Here is an 8,046-nt window from a genome sequence, read left to right on the forward strand (position 1 = left end):
TAGGTGTTTATTTAATAATATTGTCACATTTACTTTTTTTTTATTTTTCTTCCTGTTTTAATATAATAGAGGTTAATTGAGTATATTTTCATTGTTAACATTTCCTAATGATATGTTTCAGGTATGACAAGCTCCGGATCAGACCAGGAGGGACCTGGTAGATCTGTGACTCGGTTGCCGGATGTCACAAACCGACGAGAGAGGATGCCGGTCCACATTGATCCTCGATCGGGTGAACCCAGTGGCCCTTGGGAAAAAAAGTACCGTAGCTACATAGGAATGTTGGCCAAAACGAAAGTTTCTATTGCAATTGCATGTTGGGATGACGTCGCGGAGGTCGAGAAGAACCTTCTATGGCAGGATCTTGTGGTATGTTTACTTAAACCAACTATAGTATTTTTTTATGTTACTGTTAACATAACATATTTTATGTTTTAAACAGCACAAATTTGAGATTACTCCGAACACTGAGCGAATTAGAAAGAAAGTCTTATCTCACATAGCCACCAGATGGAGGGACTTCAAGGCAAGGCTCACACGTTTATATGTGTTTGGAGATAGACAACATGACACTCCTTGTGAGAAGTACAAAATCTCGGAGGAGGAGTGGATGCAATTTCGTGCATGTAGAGAGTCTGGAGACTGGCAGGTTTGTTTGTTAAATTTGTTTATAGTGACACTAGTCATACATTTCTGTATTCAAACTATTAAATAATGTTATGTGTGACAGGAAAAAAGGACAGCAGCCCAACAAAGACAAAGGCTTAATGATACACCACATGTACTCTCTTGAGGTGGTTATGCATTATTGGAGAAAAAATTGAAAAAGTCGCGTGCACAGACTCTGGGACTTGAGTCCCCTGACCTAGTGGATGCAATTCCTAGGTACGAGATGTGGAAGGCTGCTCGGACTAAGTCCGATGGGCAAATGACATCACAATCAGCTCAAATCATATCTCAAAAAATAGTAAGTACAAATCTTATTTGACTATCATAGTTCATATGTTTCTCCTTTTGATTAAACTTTCTTTTGTGGTGTAGGATGAATTAATTGAGCAAGAGACTCAGGGTTCGTTTGTTGGCCATGGTCGGGACGATATACTCACAACGGCAATTGGAAGGCCAGAGCACCCAGGACGTGTGCGTGGTGTTGGAGGTGCCATTGGTCTTCGAGATTACTTTGGTCCTCCACAAAGAAGTAATGAATCGTTGAGTCAAGAGGCCTTGAGGAAGATAGAGCAACAAATGGAGGAAAGATTCAACCAACGCATGGGAATTATGGAGCAACGTTTTATGGAACAACTTCAACAGCAACAACAAATACAAAGAACACTTGAAGAAAAGCTTCAGTCCATGCAGCAACAGAACATGGAATTACCCACTCAAGCTCCAACAGGACAACGTGTGAGTACAAAAGGCTCATGCTCTGGTGTAGATCATACTGACTACACAAGTCAGTATGAGCTATTGGTTGATGAAGACCCCCCGCGCGTAGTGGCCATAGGACGACAACTTCAGGGTGGGGAGACTATCCATGGTGTTCCTCTATTGCCCCATCATGTGCGTGTGATGATTGATGAAGTTCGAGATCCCCATGCCCAAGTGCCTGTGCCAACTTCAGAAATCCAATTTGTTGGGGAAGCTTTAGGCACATTTATTGTTTGGCCTAAAGCATTGATCATGCCATACTTTAGCCCACCAAAGGTATTATGACATCATGTTTTTAGTAGTTCAATCTTACAATTTATAAAACTTTTAACGTCAAACCTTTCTAAATCTTTATTTCAGTCCACTCGTCCTGAAAAACAGCTGGTCCGACGTCCACGTGTTATACGTGAAGATGATGAAATGGCGGAAGCAGAAGATGATCCTCTAGGAAAGCTGCTTCTGAAATTACACAAGTTGAAAAGAGGACCGGTAGAGCTAGAGTGGGAGTTAAGAGTATTTGGCCTCCATTGTCATGTCCCATTGTACATAAACCTGAATGATGCACTAGAGATCATTACAGGAGACAAGATGTTAAATATTTCAGTCATACAACTATGGTGCATGTAAGATTTTTTTTATTGTATTTCATATTTAAAGCAAGGAATTGGTACCTTTTAATATTATACCTAACTGTCTTCTTGTAGGTACATGGACAAAGTCATTGTGGACCAAGGTCGATCTTCCGTCTATGGATTCATTGAACCTCAAACAATTCAACCTTCGGGAAACTCACCTGACCAAATCAAACTTTATTTGCAAACATGGATGGTTGAGTCAAATAGAGAGATCTACTTTGCGCCATATATTGATTCGTAAGTGTTTTTGCTAATAATATTTTGTGAAGTATTATTAATTATTTTGGCTAAGTACTTGTGATTGATGGTAGGTATCATTGGCAACTTTGTCTCATCATTCCAAGACAATGCCTAGTTGTATGGTTTTGTTCATGCCATAGGAAGATTCCACCAGCTTTTAAAAACATGTTACAAGAGTAAGTATTATTTTTTTTTCAATCCTAACCTATGTATCTACTTAGTTATAAAAACTTATATATGTTTTATGTTTCCAAAATTTCATTAGAATTGTGGGTAAACCTAGAGGCCAACAACTTAAAGTCATATATCCAAAGGTTAGAACTCATTCATTTTAAAGTTATTAATTTCTGTATGTCAACTTATGACTTTGATGTGTTTATTTTATTTGTAATGTTCAGTGTAACAAGCAAGAAGATTCATGGAAATGTGGATATTATGTCATGTCTTGGATAAGAACAATCATTCGAGCTGCAGTTAAAGATGAATGGATAGAGGTAATTATATATATCTTTCACATATTATAAATCATATCAAACTTTAAAGAATGATATTCATACATAATGAAATTGTATTACTTTTTCAGCGATTCAAGAATCCATCACCTCTACCAGATGACATTATCCACACACTAAGACAAGAATGGGCAGCATATCTATTGGAGAGATGGAGTTGATACCACATGAATTAGAACTCGTTTTAAAAACTTTATTGTACAAGAATTTCATGTTGAAACTTTTAATTTGTTGTTATTTATATTAGTTTAGAATATATGTTGAAACTTTAGTTCTATTATATATAACTGTAACTCTAAAATTGTGCTGAAAGTTTTATGAAATTGTTCTGGGAATTTTCTGATTTTCAGGTGTGTGGATATTGTAAAAACAGTCAAATTTTTTAAAAAAAATGGTGCAGTTTGACGTCTGGTGTGCCCTGACAGACGTAATTTAACGTCGGACTGTACCAGGGCCGACGTAATTTAACGTCTGACTGTTGCAGGGCCGACGTTATTTAACGTCTGACAATCTCTGACAGACGTTAAATTGCTCAGTTTTTTCCCTCTTTCTGGTGCAAAAATTGACGTCTGCTATTACTGGCCCCGACGTTGGATAACGTCGGACTCCCAAAAGGACCGACGTCAAGTGACATCTGCTATTTTGCCGACGTTATTTTGACGTCATCCGATACGACGTCGGTGTTTGGGCAGACGTCAAAGGTCGAAAATGTCGGACGTTAAAAGGCTTTTTATATCTAAATGATCATGTAGAATTTTATATATCAATAATTGTTTTTAATATGAAATATCATTTTTAAATTAGATACTAAACAAATTATAGCTTTTACTATTTTCTTTTCTAAAAAATATTTATTTACATTTCATCTTTACTGCTATTTCAATTATTTTAATTAATATTTTAAATATTTTTAAATTTCTTTTAGTATATTAACTCATTCTTTTTATGAAAATCAATGTGACTTTAATTCTTTTATAATACACTATGTCTTCAACAAATTAATGGATATCGGGAATTGAAAAATTGGTATGTAAAAAAAACTAAGATCAAAATATTTAATTCAGAAGATAATTTTAATATTATTACCGTGTATTAAAAAGATAAAAATATGTTGCATATAATAATACATAAACATGAAGTACATTAAGTAAACATAAAGCAAAGATCACGTTCATAACATTTTACATACCACACTTACATCAGAAATACGAAACAGAGAAACATACCCAGAAATAGGCAAAGATCAATTTAAACTAAGAAACCCTAGCTTCCCTTACCTGAAAAGAACTAACAAAATACTTTGACACCAAGCAACGGAGCACAACAGCTCTAAGAATGGATTAGTGAACTGTAAAAATAGCGAAACAAATTTAAAATAGGCTTATTACGAAACTCTAACTGAAAATATAAAAAATATGATTAGAGGGGAGAGGTATGAGCTGAAAAGTAACTTAGGTGAAGTAGGAAAACGAGTTTGAGCTACTTTACCAAGATTGAGGCTAAATCCTAGCAGAGCTTCTATGAGGCAATAGAAGAGAGAAGTAAGGACACTGATTTTTTCGAAGTGGACAGAAATGAGGGAATTAGGCTGCCTTAGAGACTTTGGACACCCCATGGACCAGCCTTAGAACCAACTGATTTGGGATAAGCCTTAAACATTAAGACAAATTTAAAGTGAGCCTTACAAAGAGAAGTTTGAAAAGGTCGTTTTTTCCTATTTCTTTTTTGAGTTATTATTGTTTATGATGAAGGAATTATGTTTCTAGGAAGCAAAAATGTTTGTACAACTAAGTCTATACAAGAATGTTTGTCGTTAAGATGGTTTCAAGAAGCATTATATTCATCAAACCAAGGTTTCATGTTAACAATTTTTTTCGATGTTTTTTTTTATTAATTGCAATTCATTGTTGCATTTAAATTAAATTATATATAGTAGGAGGAAATGGTATTATTCTTCAAACGTAATTCTTGCTTTACAGTTATGGTGTCGCAACCATTCATAATAAATTTCATTTTTTTTCTAATTTCTCCAACTAATTAAGCATTGAGTAACCAAAAAATATCATCCCAAAAAAATATATATATATATACTCCATGATACCTAAAAAAGCCCATGAGAAACACAAGAAGATAAATGTCGTTTTAATTAAATAAATTATATTATTTTGTTTTTTAGTATTTCTAAATCTTAAATTAAGTACAATTAAAATAATAATGATACATTATCAATAACATTATTGATCGGTTACCTTTACAATATATGGTAACATTACTCGTTTAAGTGTAAAATACACTATGACACTTAAGACATTTAATGTTTAAAGTCACTTAAAAATATTCTCATATGATTACTATGTGTGCAATTTCAATTCATAAAATATCATTTAAATTTTTTTTATGATTTATCCATCTATTTTTATATTTTTAGAAATTAAATGAAACATAAAAGTTTTTCTCCATCTTCTATTCGAGTTGAAAGTCACAGTTCCAAAAGTTTTTATTATTAACTATATCAATTATACATAATTCATATTCTCTTGTGTAATGTGCGAATATATATAATTATTCTATATCTTGTTGTAAGATTTCATGGTTTTATTATTGTAATGATTCATATTTGTTTTTTATAATTCATATTCTCTTGTGTAATGTGCGAATATATATAATTATTCTATATCTTGTTGTAAGATTTCATATTTTTATTATTGTAATGATTCATATTTGTTTTTTCTAATACTAAAGAGAAAATTGGTTTTAATGTTGTAGCAATCACATGAGTTATTTGACAAACAAGGATAACATTTTGAAGTTGAAAAGTTACAGTGATTAATGTGTTGTTATATTAAAAAATTCTCAAAACCTTTTCATCCAACTTTTTAATGCACCTGAAATCAGGTTATTCTCAAGAAAAAAAATGAGGTTGAAAAGTATATTTGATTTTAGGGTTTTTATATTTTTTATATTTGTTAACGAACATGATAAATTTTTCATTTTTAATAGTCTTTGTCAATGATTTTCTTTTTGTTTTTTTTTTCTATTTGTATTTTGAGTTAATATTTTATTTAATATTTTATTTAAGAGTTCATTTTGAAAAAAAAAAAAGTTATGTTTATAGGAAAAAAAACATGTGAAAAATCAACTGGTACCTTATATCGTAAAGCCAAAAAATCTGATTTAAAGAAATGTTAAGCGTTCAAAAGGCTTTAAAAATTTTAGAATTAAATAATATTAATGATATGTTTGTCTTAGCATGAAATGAAGCTTTAATAACACATTTTTTAGCTTTATTTGATGGTAAGACCAAACACATACTTGATATTATTTAATTGTAAAATATTAAATCCGAAAGCTTTTGCAGTTTTTCTTTTCACCGTAAGTATTTTTATAACAAATTTAAAATCACATTTCTTGTCATATCAATATATGGGATTAATAGGTTGTTCGTCTCATTATTTTTTTTCCGACAAATATAAACCATTTTGTGAATGAACTCACGATTTTTGTTTTTGACAAATATAATATATGACTTCCCTCTTACAATTTTTGAAATGTCACTCAAGGTACAAAGTAAATATTCACTACACAAGCAATCATCATATTAAAATTGTCAAGCAGAAGAAGATAATCCAACATATATGTTGATGTAAGAGATTGTTATGAGAATAATGTACAATTGTAAGGATTAAAAACACAAACAAGCACCAAAGATGAGGTTAAAAAGTATAATTGTTCAAGAAAATCTTAGGGATTTTACAAATTTTATATTTGTTAATGAACATGATGATAAATTTTCCCTTTTTATAGTCTCTATTAGTGATTTTCTTTTTGTTTTTTTATTTGTATTTTGAGATGATATTGTATTTTTGAGTTCATTTTGAGAGAAGTTATGTTTATAAAAAAAAAAATAGGTGAAAAACCTAATAGTCCCCTATATCGTAATGTCAAGGAATCTGGTTTGAAATATGCTACAGAAATGCTCATTGTTACAAAAGCTTTAAAAACTCTAAAATTAAATAATATCAATGACATGTTTGTCTTACCATTAGATGAAAACTTAATAGCACACTTTTTGTGCACTAGTTTCATTTGATGATAAGACAGATACATAATTAATATTATTTAATTTTAAAATATTAAATTCTAAAGCTTTTGTAATTTTCTTAAACATAAGCATTATTGTAACACACTTAAAATCACATTCCTTAACATAACAATATAGAGTATTAGTAGATTTTTTATTTTTTTCTGGCAAATATAATACATTTTTTAAATGAACTCATATAAAATATCACATCAAAACACAAATAAAACAAAAAAAAAACTCTAACAAATAATATAAAATATAAGAAAATTACCATCATGTACATTGTCAAACATATGGATATAAAACCATTTCAAACTTTAGACAATAAAAGTTTAATGATGTATAATTAATTTAATGTTAGATTTATCTAATTGGAAAATTAGTAAATAAAAAAATTATAAAACTACTATGTTTTTTAAACTGTGTCCCAACTTCTGTATTCCCTTGTAATTTAGTGCATAAATAATTGAAATCATGATCAAATTAAAATTGTGACACAATGTAATGAAATAAAGTAAAATCAAGCATGCACTCTCAAATAAAAATAATTATATTTAATTACTCTTTTCAAATAATTAATTTATTTTCCAAAGAAAGATAGAGTGCTATCAACGGTGTATTCATCAGAGAACTAAAAAGGTAAAGAATGACGTGAACCCATTCTATAGCGAGAATGTATTACATTAAAGAAGAATACGTACCAGTGCATTTGGAATAACCAACGCAAGATCTTACAATTCACCTTCTTTCTCTGCAACCTTACTTGAAAACAGAACATTAATAAGCAAAAATAAATAATAATAATTGAAGAAAATGTATCAATTAGAGAAAGAAAAAAAAAAAACATCAAACTCTACTTATTCATTACGCAGAAACAGAAGTGTTGAATTATATTTGAAGATATCAAAGACATTTATATTCTGTCAATACTGTTTATAAACTGTAAAGAAGGATTAGCACATGCAGAAGAATAGAACCTTGAACCAAAATCAAAAGTTCCTTGAACCAGTATGACGGTTGTTAAAAACTGCCGTCAAAAGAATTTTCAATACAACCTATCTTTCTGTATTCTTCAATTTTCTCAAGAAAAAAATAAAAAACAAATGAATAAATATGAAAAATAAAAATAAAAAATATTCATGCAAGA

General features: G+C 30.5%; 1 long non-coding RNA gene across 1 annotated transcript; it reads right to left on the minus strand.

Moving 5' to 3' along the window:
* Positions 1-3,943: 3,943 nt before the first annotated feature.
* Positions 3,944-7,664, minus strand: LOC114180996. Its single transcript, XR_003603715.1, has 2 exons — positions 7,601-7,664; positions 3,944-4,465 (listed from the first exon to the last, which is right to left on the minus strand). It is a non-coding gene; the product is annotated as an uncharacterized LOC114180996 (long non-coding RNA).
* Positions 7,665-8,046: the final 382 nt, after the last annotated feature.

The sequence above is a fragment of the Vigna unguiculata genome, chromosome 4 (assembly GCF_004118075.2).
Source record: "Vigna unguiculata cultivar IT97K-499-35 chromosome 4, ASM411807v1, whole genome shotgun sequence".
Taxonomy (NCBI): Eukaryota; Viridiplantae; Streptophyta; class Magnoliopsida; order Fabales; family Fabaceae; genus Vigna; species Vigna unguiculata.